We start from the raw sequence: 16,620 nt of genomic DNA, 5'->3' as shown, positions 1-16,620 counted from the left end.
ATAATGTTTCAACAGATGGGGGTTATTCATTCATCCGTTGAAGGACATCTTGATTGCTTTAAGTGTTGGGTGATTATGAATAAGATTGATATGAACATTCATGCAAAAGTTTTTTGTAAACATAAATTTTCATTTCTCTAGGGTAAGCACCCAGGAGCAGGATTGCTGGGTTATGTGGCATTTGTATGTTTACCTTTATAAGAACTTGGCAAACTGTTGTCCAGAGTGGCTGTACCATTCTGCATTCCTTCCATCAATATATAAGAGTTCCAGTTTCTCTGAAACTGATATTGTCAGTATTTTTGATTTCCACCATTCAAATAGGGTTAAAGCAGCATCTCATTGTGGTGTTAATTTGTGTTTTTGTAATGGCTTTTAATGTATTTATTTGCCGTCTTTTTTCTTCTTTGGTGAAGTGTCTTTTCATGTCTTTTGTCCATTTTTAAAATGAGTAGTTTATTATCTTATAGTGGAGTTTTGAGAGTTCTTTGTATATTCTGCATATAGTTGTAATTTACAAATATTTTCTCTCATTCTACATCTATCTTCTCATTTTCTTTTCTTTTTTTTTTTTTAAAGATTTTATTTATTTATTCAACAGAGATAGAGACAGCCAGCGAGAGAGGGAACACAAGCAGGGGGAGTGGGAGAGGAAGAAGCAGGCTCATAGCGGAGGAGCCTGATGTGGGGCTCGATCCCGGAACGCCGGGATCATGCCCTGAGCCGAAGGCAGACACTTAACCGCTGTGCCACCCAGGCGCCCCTATCTTCTCATTTTCTTAAAAGGGTATTTCTTAGAGCAAAAGTTTATAATTTTGATGAAATCCACTTAATTTTTTCTTAGAGTTCCTTATGGATTAGGCTTTTGGTATTATTTCTAAGAATTCTTTACCTAACCTCAGGTCATGATGATTTTTCCCTTAGAATTTCTTCTAAAAATTTTCTATTTGTAGGTTTTATACATCCAGATCTATTATGAGTTAAGTTTTCTGTGTAAGGAGCAATATTTAGGTTCAAGTTCTTTCTTTTTACATACTGATACTCAAATGTTGCCATACCATTTGTGAAAATATTATGCTTTCGACACTGAATTTTTTGTACCTTTATAAAACATCAGCTGCTATGAGTGACTGCAAAAATGATAAAGTAGGTACCTCAAAGGGCCAGTACCTCTACAGAAACATAAAAAAAAGCAAGCCAAAACATCTTTGATAATCAATTTTGTCAGTATGTTTGATAACATCAAAGTTTACAGCAGCCAAGCAAGTGCTGAAACAAGAAAAAGGCAACTCAACATTGGTAGGAAACCTCTGTGGCATTTCTACTCCTTTCCCTGTGCCCCTCCCCGCCTCAGTGGCAATTTTGAAGACTGCAGCCCATATTCCCAGTGTGAGACTCCAGTCCTTGGATCCAAACGGAGCAGAGCAGACCTAGTCTCAAAGAATTGTGTCTGGTCTAGTCTGTCTGAGGGCTCTCTGAAGGACTAACGCACCTTATTCGGAAGTACCTCAGGGCAGAAAAGCAGTGTAAACATTCCTGGAAAACACTGTAAGGTGGACAATCCACAGCCACCTGGGCCAACACATTATGGTCGAGGCATCTGATAGGGTGCTGAAAGTCTGGGAGGAAAAGCCAAGGACAAAGGGAAATTAGGGCACTCAGAGCACTCAGATTTACTTGGGCGTTTAGAAAGCCATGTCCAAGGAAGAGTGCGTAATTGGATGAGTCCTGATCTACAGGCTCAGCACAAAGAGGAACTAAAGGTTAAGGTGGAGTTTTAAACATTCTGGTCAAATATTGAAGGGCTGCTTCAGCGCAGACTTGATGTGTAAAGATAAGGAGAGTTTTCTCTTGTGTTCTTTCTTCGTTTTCTTTCTTTCTTTCTTCTTTCTTTCTTTCTTTCTTTCTTTCTTTCTTTCTTTCTTTCTTTTTTCTTCCTTCCTTCCTTCCTTCCTTCCTTCCTTCCTTCCTTCCTTCCTTCCTCCTTCTTCTACTTCCTCTTCCTCTTTTGCCACTTCTCTCTCCCTTCCTCCTACCTTCTTCCCTCCACCCCCTCTGCCACTCAAGGATATCTCTGTCAAAACACTAGCTTTACACAAGCTAAAGGCACAGAGACCATACAGAACAAAGAACAAAGACCTTACAAAAATAGTTTAGAAGTCAATAAATAATCAAACAGCTACATCCCACACCGAGAGGAAAAGAAACCCTAAGGAAGGAAAGAAGATGATTTCTGAAGTGACCGCATTATAATATTCAAAATGTCCAGTTTTCAACCAAAAAAATGATGGATACAAAGAAACAAGAAAGAAAATATGGCCAATTCACAATCAACAGAAACTGTCCTTGAGGAAGCACAGACATTGGGGCTTTTGATCACAGAGCCCTTTAAAAAAAAACTTTCAAATATCTTAACAGATTTCAGCCAGGACAAACAGTAAATATTCCTGACAGTATTGACTCCTTTTTTAAAAAATTTCCTCCTTTTTCTTTTAAACCAAAAGTATACCTATCATGTGACTTGAAACCAAAACCAATAAGCTTTTTGTAACTTAACAATGGATACAAGAGGCTTCCCCACAGAGGGTATAAAATATGCAGCCTTCTCAATATCCGGAACCATCTCCAAAGACAGCCAAAAGAAAGAAAGACTTAGACAACTCCCCTGAGAGCTGGTAACGGTAAGACACCAGCCACATGGGATACAGTTCACGTTTCTGTCTAGTCATATGCCCAAACTGATGGTTGAGCTACCTGCATATGCAAGAACTAGCAAGCTGCATGCTCCCAGGCAGGCAGAAAAACAAGCGAAGTTCTCAAGAGACAAAATGAGACAAACCGGAAATTGATAGGCAGCTGTCTTTAGGAGGGAAAGGATCAATAACCAATGGGTACCCGAAAGCAACATCACGAGGTAACAATTCAAAGAACTAATTCTTACAATTTTATTCCTGCTAATCTGAATTTGAAAGGAAAAGATCAAGGTGAAATTTTACCTTTCTTTCTTGACCTGGAAATACAAACAGGGATCCAGGAGAACTGACTGGTAAAAATTCTTACACTTCACTGGCATCTACCAGTTTTCCAGGGTCCCATCGTCAGGTGGTAGAGCAAGGGGACTGTCTCTCTGGGTTCTACCCAAGTCGCCCCAACTGCGGAGGAGGAAAAACAAGTTTCCTCTATCCTTCCAAATTCTTGGTTGAGACTCCCTGTAATAAAGATGGATTAACAATAGAAAAACAAACAGAATTTTATTAACATGTATAAACTTCAGGGGCACCTGGGTGGCTCAGTCGGTTAAGCATCTGCCTTCGGCTCAGGGCGTGATCCCAGGGTCCTGGGATCGAGCCCCGCATCAGGCTCCCTGCTTCGCTGGGAGCCTGCTGCTTCCTCTCCCACTTCCCCTGCTTGTGTTCCCTCTCTCGCTGGCTGTCTCTCTCTCTCTCTCTCTCTCTCTCTCTCTCAAATAAATAAATAAAATCTTTTTAAAAAATGTATAATCTTCATGTATGTTTGGGACATACCTAGAAAAATTGAGGAACTCCCCAAGATGGCCTGAAGCACCACCTTAAACTTCTACTCTGTTTTCGGAGTTTTTCCTGTGTCTGCAGTTTCTCAAAATAATCAGGTCAAAATAACGCTCTGCCAAAGAGGCGTGTTCTGAGGTGGCGTATTCTGCTACTCTTCAGAAACCGGAAATAAACCTTCATGTATGATGAGGAAAACAAAGGCAGGAAGAATGAAGCCAAAACGGAATCATCTCACAACATGTGGACCACTGATGCACATCTGAGACATTCAGAACATGACATTCCTCAAGGGTCTCATGACTAATGTTTTACTAGATAATAAAGGGTAACCTTATCTTGACAATAGCCAGACCTCCAAGGTCCTGTAAACTTTTCTTTCAACATGCACAAATTCCTTAGAGACTTACTTATCCCTAACCCCCACTAGCAAAAAAGTATATGATCAGTTACTCCTCACAATCGCAAGTGCAGCTCTTTCTGCCCATGGGTCCTGTCCCCAAGCTTTAAAAAAAAACCACCTTTTTGCACCATGAAATGTCTCAGGAATTCTTTCCTGACCATCACCCTTGACGATCCCATATCAGTGTATATGGTTAAATAATCTTTCAGGGGCACCTGGGTGGCGCAGTCGTTAAACGTCTGCCTTCGGCTCAGGGCGTGATCCCGGCGTTATGGGATCGAGCCCCACATCAGGCTCCTCCGCTAGAAGCCTGCTTCTTCCTCTCCCACTCCCCCTGCTTGTGTTCCCTCTCTCGCTGGCTGTCTCTCTCTCTGTCGAATAAATAAATAAAATCTTTTTTAAAAAAATAATCTTTCACAAGGGTGCCAAGACCACTGAATGGAGAAAAGACAAATGGTACTGGGAAAACTGGATGTCCACTGCTAATAATGAAGTTGCACCCTTATATTACACCATATACAAAAAAAATTAACTCTAAGTGGATTTAAGATCTGAATATAAGACCTGAAAGTATAATAATTCTAGAAGAAAAAATAGGAAAAATCATTAGATTAGACTTGACAATGATTTCTTGGATACGACACCAAAAGCACAGGCAACAAAAGCAAAAATAAGCAAATGAGGCTACATGAAACAAAAATTTTTGTGCATTAAAAGATACAATCAACACAGTGGAAAAAGCAACCTACATAATGAAAAAAAATATTTGCAAATCATCTCTCTGATCAGGAGTTAATATCCAGAATATATAAATAACTCCTACAACTCAGCAACAAAAAATGAATAATCCAAATTAAAAATGGGCAAAGGAGGACTTCCAGTTTCCTGTCCAGCATGTAAAGAGCTTATAAGTCACTGCTCCATCCTAACCACAAACAAAATCTTAACAAACTGAAAAAATCAACAGCTCTTTTTAAACTCATCAGAGAAGTAAGGCCACAGGGCAAACCACTAACCCCACTTGGCGAGACAGATGCGCAAATTCAGAGAATCACAATTTAACAGACCCGAGACCTGTGAGCCAAAGCTACAGACACTGGTGCCAGGGTAAGGAAAACTGAACTGTACTTGATGAATTCCTAGAGGTTCAGTGTAGATAAGTCTGAGTTAAAAACTCCAGGAGGATCCAATGAGAGGGGGACTCCAACACTGTTGTGAGCTTTTCCGTCAGGAGTCTCACCAGATGCTTGCAGTGAATATAGGAGTAAAATCCCCTGTGCTTCTGGCATGGGGAAGAGAAAAGTAACCATTTTTTAAAAACAAACCAGAGTATTCTGTTGTTCTTAACAAAACATACCCTCAAGTGAAACCACTTAACCAGACCCCAGCCAGCTGGGGTTTTATCAGAGCTTGAACTATCAGAGGGAAGAGAAATATCCAACTCCTGTTCCCTCTAGCCAATCCTGTCCCACCTAAAGGATGGGGAAAACTAAAAAGCACTGATGAATTTCACAGTCCAGAGACATAGACTCACCAAAAGACTGACACCTAATCATAGGACTATGGAACACTTCCCCTCCCACCACATCCTACCTTGCATTAATAAAAGCCTATTTGTGGCAGTTCCTTTTACCCAGTACATCATGTCCACCTTCCAACAAGAAATTAGAAGGCATATCAAAAGGCAAAAAACACAGCTTAAAAAGATTGAAACCGTCGTCAGGCATTTGGTCGGCTCAGTTGGTTAAGTGTCTGCTTTTAGCTCAGGTCATGATCTCAGGGTCCTGGGATCGAGCCCCACATCAGGCTTCCTGCTCATCAGGGAGTCTGCTTCTCCCTCTCTCTCTCTGCTCCTCCCCTGCTTGTGCTCTCTCTGTCTCAAATAAATAAATAAAATCTTTAAAAAAAAAGATTGAAACAACCATCAGAACCAGTTGGATATAGCAGGAAAGTTGGAATTTTCAGACAAGGAATTTTTTGTAACCATGATTAATATGCTAAGGGCTGTAATGGAGAAAGCAGACAACATGGAAGAACAGACGGATAATATAAACAAAGAGATGGGAAATTCTATGAAAATAAAAAGGAAACACTCGAGAGCGAAAACACTGTAATGGAATTGAAGAATGTCCTTGATGGGCTCATTAGTAGACTGGTCAGGGCTGAAGAAAGAACCTCTGACCTTGAGGATATGATAACAGAAACTTGGAAAATTAAAAAGCAAAGAGAAAAAAACTGAATAAAACAGCAGAACAGAATATCCAAAAACTGTGGAACAACTACAAAAAATGTAGCATATGCACAATGCAAAGGCCAGAAGCAGAGAGAAAGGAACGGAAGAAATATTTGAAGCAATAATGAGTGAGAATTTCTCCCAAATTAATGTTGAACACCAAATCATTGATCCGGGAAGCTCAAAGAACACCAAACAAGATAAATGCCAAAGATATAAATAAAAAATAAACACTACACTTAAGCATATCTTTTTCTAAACACTTTACCTTTTTTTAAAGACTTATTTATTTATTTTAGAGAGAGAGAGAGTGCATGAGCAGGGGAGGGTAGAGGGAGAGGGAGAGGGGAAGGAGGCTCCCCACCGAGTGTAGAGCCCAACATGGGGCTCAATCTCGCAACCTTAAGATCATGACCTGAGCCAAAACCAAGAGTCAGACGCTTAACCAACTGAGCTACCCAGGTGCCCCTACACTTAAGCATATCATATTGAAATTTGGGAAAATCAAAGATGGATTTAAAAAAAAAAAAACTTGGGACACCTGGGTGGCTCAGTCGGTTGGGCATCTGCCTTTGGCTCAGATCATGATCCCAGGGTCCTGGGATTGAGCCCCACATCGGGCTCCCTGCTCAGTGGAGAGCCTGCTTCTCCCTCTCCCTCTGTCCCTCCCCCCCGCTTGTGCTGTCTTTCTTTCACTCTATCTCAAATAAATAAATAAAATATTTTTTAAAAATTAAAATTAAAAAAAAAAACTTGTGGGGCGCCTGGGTGGCACAGCGGTTAAGCGTCTGCCTTCGGCTCAGGGCGTGATCCCGGCGTTCTGGGATCGAGCCCCACATCAGGCTCCTCCGCTATGAGCCTGCTTCTTCCTCTCCCACTCCCCCTGCTTGTGTTCCCTCTCTCGCTGGCTGTCTCTATCTCTGTTGAATAAATAAATAAAATCTTAAAAAAAAAAACTTGTGAGAGAAGCCGGAGGGAAAAAAACTTACCTATAAAGAAGCAAAGATAAGAATTACATCTGACTTGAGGGCAGGGGCCCCTTGTCCCTGCCTGCCTTTCTTCCAACTATCCTTCGTTATGTGCTCAATGCAGAGTCTCCTTGTCCCTACCCCTCCCCCACTTGTGCACTATCTCTGTCTCAAACAAATAAATAAAATCTAAAAAAACCACACCCCGCTTTATTTATTTTTTAGATTTTATTTGTAAGTAATCTCCACACCCAACATGCGGCTTGAACTCACAACCCTGAGATCAAGAGTCACATGCTCCACTGACTGAGCCAGCCAGACACCCCAAGAAACTCACTTTAATTATAAGTTTCATAAGGGAATTTTTTTAATGACCAAGTTGGGTTTATACAAGAATCATTTAATAGAAAATCCAGGGGTGCCTGGGTGGCTCAGTTGGTTGAGTGTCTGACTCTTGATTTCTACTCCAGTCACAACCTTGGGGGCGTGGGATTGAGCCCCGCATCAGCTCCACACTCAGCAGGGAGTCTGCTTGAGATTCCTTCCCTTTCTCTCCCTCCCCCTCTGCCCCCTTCCCCTCTACCCCTCTCCTCGAGCACACTCTCTCTCAAATAAATAAATAAAACCTTTTTAAAAAAAGAATTACATCTGACTTGTCCTTAGAAACCACGTAAGGAAGAAGAAAGTAGAATATAGAAATATTTAAAGTGTTAAAAGAAAAAACCACCAACAAAAGTATCCTCAAAAGCAGAGATTTCAGTTATGCAAGATGAATAAGTTCTAGAGATCTGATTTCCACATTACGCCTATAATTAACGATATAGTATTGTACACCTAAAAATCTGTTAGGAGAATAAATGTCACGTTAAGTGTTCTTACCACAATAAATTGTTTTCTTTTTTTTATTTTAATGTTTTTTTATTTTATTATGTTAGTCACCATACAGTACATCCCTAGTTTCTGATGTAAAGTTGATGATTCATTAGTTGCGTATAACACCCAGTGCTCCATGCAATACGTGCCTTCCTTACTACCCATCACCAGCCTATCCCATTCCCCCACCCCCCCTCCCCTCTGAAGCCCTCAGTTTGTTTCTCAGAGTCCATAGTCTCTCATGCTTCATTCCCCCTTCTGATTACCCCGCCTTTCTTTATCCCTTTCTTCCCCTACCGATCTTCCTAGTTCTTATGTTCCATAGATGAGAGAAACCATATGATAATTGTCTTTCTCTGCTTGACTTATTTCACTTAGCATTATCTCCTCCAGTGCCGTCCATGTTGCAGCAAATGTTGAGAAATCGTTCTTTCTGATAGCTGAGTAATATTCCATTGTATATATGGACCGCAACTTCTTAATCCAGTCATCTGTTGAAGGGCATCTCGGTTCCTTCCATGATTTAGCTATTGTGGACAATGCTGCTATGAACATTGGGGTGCATATGGCCCTTCTCTTCACTACGTCTGTATCTTTGGGGTAAATACCCAGTAGTGCAATGACTGGGTCATAGGGTAGCTCAATTTTTAACTTTTTAAGGGACCTCCACACTGCTTTCCAGAGTGGCTGTACCAACTTGCATTCCCACCAACAATGTAGGAGGGATCCCCTTTCTCCACATCCTCTCCAGCAATTGTTGTTTCTTGCCTTGTCAATTTTTGCCATTCTAACTGGCATAAGGTGGTATCTTAGTGTGGTTTTGATTTGAATTTCCCTGATGGCTAATGATTTTGAACATTTTTTAAAAAGATTTTATTTATTTATTTGACAGAGAGAGAGACAGGCAAAGAGAGAGGGAACACAAGCAGGAGGAGTGGGAGAGAAAGAAGCAGGCTCCCAGTGGAGGAGCCTGATGCTGGGCTCGATCCCAGAATGCCAGGATCACGCCCTGAGCTGAAGGCAGACGCTTAACGACTGAGCCACCCAGGCGCCCCGATTTTGAACATTTTCTCATGTGTCTGTTAGCCATTTGTATGTCATCATTGGAAAAGTGCCTGTTCATATCTTCTGCCCATTTTATGATTTGTTTATTTGTTTCACAATGCCAGATTTTGAGCTGTACTACAAAGCTGTGATCACAAAGACAGCATGGTACTGGCACAAAAACAGACACATAGACCAATGGAACAGAATAGAGAACCCAGAAATGGACCCTCAGCTCTTTGGGCAACTAATTTTTGATAAAGCAGGAAAAAACATCCGGTGGGAAAAAGTCTCTTCAATAAATGGTGCTGGGAAAATTGGACAGCTACATGCAAAAGAATGAAACTTGACCACTCTCTCACACCATACACAAAGATAAACTCCAAATGGATGAAAGACCTCGATGTGAGACAGGAATCCATCAAAATCTTAGAGGAGAGCATAGGCAGCAACCTCTACAACATCGGCCAAAGCAACCTTTTTCATGACACATCTCCAAAGGCAAGGGAAACAAAAGATAAAATGAACTTGTGGGACTTCATCAAGATCAAAAGCTTCTGCACAGCCAAGGAAACAGTCCGAAAAACTAAGAGGCAGCCCATGGAATGGGAGACGATATTTGCAAATGACACTACAGATAAAAGACTGGTATCCAAGATCTACAAAGAACTTCTCAAACTCGATACGTGAGAAACAAATAAACGAATCATAAAATGGGCAGAAGATATGAACGGACACAATAAATTTTTTTAAATAGGCAAGAAGAGCATGTTTGTGGAAAAGTAAAATGAGTTCATACTTGACCATGAAAATAAATAAATAACTCCAGATGGTGACTGAAGTCCAGAAATGACAAATAAGAAGGTTAATATAAGAGACTCTTAAAATACATACTTACTTTCCTTTCTTCTGCAGTTTCCTTAAAGTACATACAATTAAATGTAAAGTGATCATTATAACAATGTATTATTGGATTTATAATACATTGCGTTACATAAATGCAATCTGTATAATAATACCACCAAAGGGGGTAGTAAATGGACTTATATAGGAATAAAGCTTCAATGTTTCACTAGAAAAAATAAATAAATCAAAATGGCACAGGGGAGGAGTTAAGATGGCAGAGGAGTAGGGGTCTGGTCTAATTTCATCTGGTCCCTGGAATTCAGTTACACAGTTATCGGATTATTCTGAACACCTGTGAAAGCAATCAGAGGTCTGAGAAAAGAATTGCTGCCATTCTAGAAATAGAAAGGCGACCACTTTTGGGAAGGTAGGAGGTGCGGAGACATGAATCTGGGGTGGTATATGGGAAGATACAGTGGAGGGGAGGGAGCCTGCTCAAGGAGGCTGCCACAAAGTACGATGAGCAGCGGAGCGCAAACTCAGAACTTTAGAAGTCTGCCACAGTGGGGGACATCCCGGGCTTACAGGTGCTCAGGTGGTGAAGCGGGGCAGAATCCCAGGTGGGACAGCATGGTCTCAGGATCCCCAGGGTCACGAGAAGCTCGGGGAGGCCCAAGTGCAGCAGAGCTCCCAGGCATCAGAGTGGGGAAGCCGGCTGAAAACCGCAAGTCTAGGCACGGACTTTCTGCTCGGTGTTGCCATAAACTGCAAACTGCTGCAGGGTCACGTGACCACTCTCTGGGCCCCAGCCCAACAAAAGGCAGAAGTGGGGCGAGACCCCCCCCTCACTCCCCTGGGATGAATGGCTTGGGTACGCACCTCAGGAGTCTGTGAAGTTTGGAGACTCAAGCCGGGGATGTGTGCCTGAGATAAAAACACTTGGTCCCAGGCTGGGTGAACACAGTGTGCAGACGGAAACCAGGGCGCACTGGAGAGTGGGGGGTGCGAACTTTCAGCTCCGGGGCTAGAGATGGGGTGCTGCCATTTTCATCACCCCCATCAGTGCTGAAAGCCTTCAGGGAGCAAAACAGAGCCACACAGTGCAATCTGAAGCCACTTACACTGAGCAAGGGAGGCACATTTCCACAAGGGCAAGGACACCTGAGAATCATTGCAACAGGCCCCTGCCCCAGAAGACCAGCAGGAGCAACGGACTAGCACTAAGTTTACCGATCATGGAGAACGGCAAAGCTTCAGCTCTTGGGAAAAACAGTATATAGCATTCGTGGGTTTTTGATTTTTCTTTAGTCTCTCGGGTTATTTTTCAGCTGTTTTCTTATTTTTTCAATTCTTTTTAAATTTTTATTTTTATATATACATTACATATATATTTCTTTATTTTTGGTTTCCTTTCATTGTATTTTATTTTATTTTTCTGTAAATATAAGTTTTTCTTTCTTTCATATTTTGGGATCTAGTTTCTTTTACCAAACAGACCAGACTTCCGGTTTGTTTTGTTTGGTCTTTTCTGGTGTTGTTGTTATTTTTGTCTTTACTTTCTCTTTGTACTATTCTTTTCTGGACATAATGAAGAGAAGGAGAAACCCACCCCAAAAGAAAGAACAGGAGGCAGTACTCACTGACAGGGATTTAATCACTATGGATGTAAGTATAATGTTGCAACTAGAATTCAAAACAATGATTATAAAGATATGAGCTGGCTTGAAAAGGCATAGAAGACACTAGAAAATCCCTTACTGGAGAAATAAAAGAACTAAAATGTAATCAGGCCAAAATTTAAAATGCTATTACTGTGATGTATTCAAAAATGGAGGCTCTAACAGCTAGGATAAATGAGGCAGGAGAGAGAGTCAGTGAAATAAAAGACAAAATGATGGAAAATAAGGCAGCCGAGAAAAAAAGAGAGAGAAACAACTACTGAATCACAAAGGGAGACTTTGAGAAATCAGCAATACCATAGAATTGGATATACACATGCAAAAGAATGAAACTGGACCACTTTCTTACATCAAACACAAAAATAAATTCAAAATGGATGAGAGACCTAAATGTGAGACAGGAAACCATCAACATCCTAGAGGAGAACAGGGGCAGCAACTTCTTTGACCTCAGCTGCAGCAACTTCTGGCTAGACACATTTTCAAAGGCAAGGGAAACAAAAGCAAAAAGGAACTATTGGGACTTCATCAAGATAAAAATCTTTTGCACAGCCAAAGGAACAGTCAACAAAACTAAAAGGCAAGCTATGGAATGGGACAAGATATTTTGCAAATATCTTATCAGATAAAGGGCATTATCCAAAAATCTATAAAGAGCTTATCAAACTCAACACCCCCCAAAAAATCCAGTCAAGAAATGGGCAGAAGACATGAACAGACATTTCTCCAAAGAAGACATACAAATGGCCAACAGACACATGAAAAAATGCTTCACGTCACTTGGCATTAGGGAAATACAAATCAAAACCACAATGAGATACCACCTCACAGGGGTTGAAATGGCTATAATTAGCAACTCAGGGAGCAACAGATGTTGGCGAGGATGAGAGAAAGGGGAACCCTCTTACACTGTTGGTGGGAATGCAAACTATTGCAACCACTCTGGAAAACAGCATGGAGTTTCCTCAGAAAGTTAAAAATAGAACCACCCTATGACCCAGTAATTGCACTGCTAGGTATTTATCCAAAGGATACAAATATAGTGATTGGAAAGGACACCTGCACCCCAATGTTTATAGCAATGTCCACAGTAGTCAAACTATGGAAAGAGCCCAGACGACCATTGATAGATGAATGGATAAAGAATAGGTGGTATATGGGGTGCCTGGGTGGCTCCGTCGTTAAGCGTCTGCCTTCGGCTCAGGGCGTGATCCCGGCGTTATGGGATCGAGCCCCACATCAGGATCCTCTACTATGAGCCTGCTTCTTCCTCTTCCTCTTCCACTCCCCCTGCTTGTGTTCCCTCTCTCGTTGGCCATCTCTCTGTCAAATAAATAAATAAAATCTTTAAAAAAAAAGAATAGGAGGTGTATATGTACAATAGAATATTACTCAGCCATCAAAAAGAATGAAATCTTACCATTTGTAACAATGTGAATGGAACTAGGGGGTGATTATGCTAAGCAAAATAAGTCAATCAGAGAAACGCAATTATCATATGATCTCATTCATACGTGGAATTTCAGAAACAAAACAGATTAACATAAAGGAAAGGAAGCAAAAATAAAATAAGACAAAAACAGAGAGGGAGACAAACCATAAGAGACTCTCAACTATAGGAAACAAACTGAGTGTTGCTGGAAGGGAGCCAGCGGTGGGGGGGGGCGGGTAACTGGGTGATGGGCATTAAGGAGGACACTTGATGAAATGAACACTGGGCGTGACATGCAACTGATGATGAATCACTAAATTCCACCTCTGAAACTAATAAGACAGTATATGTTGATTAAATTGAATTTACATTTAAAAATTTCTAAAAGATGGCACACTAAGAAAAAATAAATAAAATCTCCACTTGGTTCTCATTTTTATTACCTAAAAAAGGTTAAAAAAAAACTTTCTCAGACATACAAAACTTGAGGGAATTTGTTACAGTAAACCTACCTTTGAAGAAATGCTAAAAGTTCTTCAGAGAGAAGGAAAACCATATAGGTCAGAAACTCAGAGCTATATAGAGAAAAGTAGAAAATAACTAAGTGAAAGTACAATAAAACTTTACTTTTTCTTTCTCTTAATTGATCAAAAGAAAACTGTTCACAATGAATGAGAACAACAACGTATTTGATTACACACACACACATATATGTATATATATATACTTACATATAAGGAAATGAATGATAGCAATGATACAAGGGACAGGAGGGAGGAATTAAGAATATTAATTAGTATTATGTACTTGCACTACCCATGAAACAGTATAGTGGTATTTGGAAATGGACTTGGATTAGTCGTGAATGTATATTACAAACTCTAGGGCAACCACTAAAAATGTTTTAAAAGAAGTATAACTGATATGCTAAATAAAGGAGAGAAAACAGAATCATGTGAAATGCTCAAATAAAACCGCAAAAGGTAGGAAAAGTGTGGAAGACCGAAATAGGAACAGAACAAGGGCAAGAAAGAGAAAACAGTAACAGATAAGGTCGCTCTTAATTCAACTACATCAGTAATCACTTCAAATGTCAAAGGTCTAAATACACAAATTAAAAGACAGAGTTTGTCAGAGTGGATCAAAAAGCAGGACTCAACTGTGTTGTCTGTGAGAAACCCACTTTAAATATAAAAGTGCCAATAGACTACAATTAAAGGGATGGGGAAAGATATGCCGTGCAAACACTAGTCGAGAGAAAGCGGGAGTAGCTCTCTTGACTTCAGACAGAGCCAGCTGCAGAGCAAGGAAAAATACCCTGGGTAAAGAAAGATATTACTTAATGATACTCTAAGAAGGCATACCAATTCTTAATGTGTCTACACCTAACAACAGAGCATCGCAATATGTGAGGGGACCAAAATGATGGCATAGGAGACTCCAGCCTCTCTCCTCCCACAGAGATCAACAATTAGACAGTTGTCCATGGACAAAAACAGTTCTGAGAATGCTCTGGAGTCCACTTAAGAAACTAGCAGCACAGAGGGGGGAAGATCTAACAATAACTGCACGGAAAGTTATTACACAGCTTAGTTTTGCATGCATCACCCCGTCTCTCAAGCCAGCATTGCTCTACGCCAAGAGGGAAATCTTCAGCTAGAAAGAATTCCCCTTGCCAGGTAAGGAGGAGAAGGGTGAGTGACGGACCAACTTCCCCGGCTTTGCAGGGCACCGCGCAAAAGTCTTGCTTTAGTTTTGCCCCGCCCAGACCAGCAAAGCTGAGATGCATAGAGACATAGGGAGAGCCAGGAACAAGGTAGAAAAGCAGAGACGACCCTAACAGCCACACAACAGGGGAGATCAGGGCTCACGGTGACCTGCTTTGCAGACCAACCCAGCAGATTTGGTCACTGACGAAACCAAAAGCAAGCGTAGCCACCTCAAGCCCCCCCTCCCCTGCAGATTTCACCAAATTTCCCCCCGACAGGTGTTCCCATTCACTAGCACCAGCAGCCTGAATTTCTCCCTGCTCTCTCCCACCTCCAATCCCTATTGGACTATGGAAAGCACACGAGCAGGCAGCCCGGGCCTCTGTAGCTGCACCTGCTCAAGATGCCAACCTGGATTCCCACGGCTGCCCCCCACCACTATGAGCACGTTGGAGACTAGCCCCTTCACTTGTGCGCTTGCATACCCCCGGCCTGATGCCCCTTGGTGGCCTCTACTGCCACGCACACTCCTGTAGTAAGACCAGGCAGCCAAGGGAGAGCACACCAACAGCCAGGGCCTCCACAGCTGCTGATGAGCCCACAGCGGGCCCCAGCCCTTGCTGCCTGCCCTGGCCCCCGCCCCCACGTCTGTGTCCACAACCAGCCCCTGCCACTATACAGGCGCCTGCAGTTGGCACTGTAGGCAAGTGTGTGAAGACTGCTGGCTCTGGCCACCCCCACCACCCACCGTGGTCCTTACCCACCAGACTTGGAGGGCACCACTGAGGACACCAACAGCTCTTAGAGCCACTATAGAGTCCCCCCCAGTTCCTGCCAAAAACCACACAGTTGACGCTGTGAACTCCAGTGGCGGGAGCTGAAGAGACATCACACCCACGTCATGTCACCAAACGTGTCACCCCATGCTCCCACACTGAGCACCCTGGACCACTAGACCTGGGATCACAGCATGCTCCAGCGCGCCCCCACCCACAGGTGAAAGGCTTCCCTTACTGAAACCGAGAGGTGACTACTTCTTCAAATGTGCAGCTGTGTCTGTAACACTGTGGGGATCACGAAGAATCAGTCAAACATGACATCACCTAAGGAAGACGGTAAACTCCAGTAACTAGCTCCTCCCCCCCAAAAAAATGGAGATCCAAGAATTTTCTGAAAATGAATTCGAAAGAATTGTTATAAAAATGTTCAGAGAGCTACAAGAGAACACAGATAAATAATTTAACAACATCAGAAAACAATAGAAGAACAAAATGAGAAGTTCAACAAAGAGAAAATATTAAAAAAAAAAAAGAACTAAGGCGAAATTTGGGAGTTCTCTGTTACTGATTTCTAGTTTAATTCCACTGTGGTCTGAGAGCAGACATTACGTGATTTCTATTCTTTTCAATTTGTTAAGTTGTGTTTTATGGCCCAGAATATGATCTATCTTGGCAAATGTTCCTTGTGAGTTTGACAAGAATGTGTAATCTGCTCTTGTTGGATGAAGCAGTCTGTTAATGACAATTACACCCAGTTGATTGGTGGTAGAGTTGAGTTCAACTATATCCTTGCTAATGTTCTGCCTGCTGCATCTGTCCATTTCTGATAGAGAGATGTTGAAGTCTAAACTGTAATTGTGGATTCATCTATTTCTCATTGCAGTTCTATCCGATTTTGCCTCACAAATGTTGGGTTTTGACACTCCCCCTGTTTTACTGAGAAAACTTTTTTTAAATAGGTATATGACATTGAATAAGGTTAAGGTGTACAATATGTTGATTTGATACAGTTTTATTATTGCAAAATGTTTGCCACCATAGCATTAGCTAACATCTCTATCATGTCACATAATTACCATTTCTTTTTTTGTGGCAACGACATTTAGGAACTATTCTCTTAGCATGTT

Source organism: Ursus arctos, chromosome X, assembly GCF_023065955.2.
Source record: "Ursus arctos isolate Adak ecotype North America chromosome X, UrsArc2.0, whole genome shotgun sequence".
NCBI classification, from domain to species: Eukaryota; Metazoa; Chordata; class Mammalia; order Carnivora; family Ursidae; genus Ursus; species Ursus arctos.
This window is presented reverse-complemented; position numbering follows the sequence as displayed.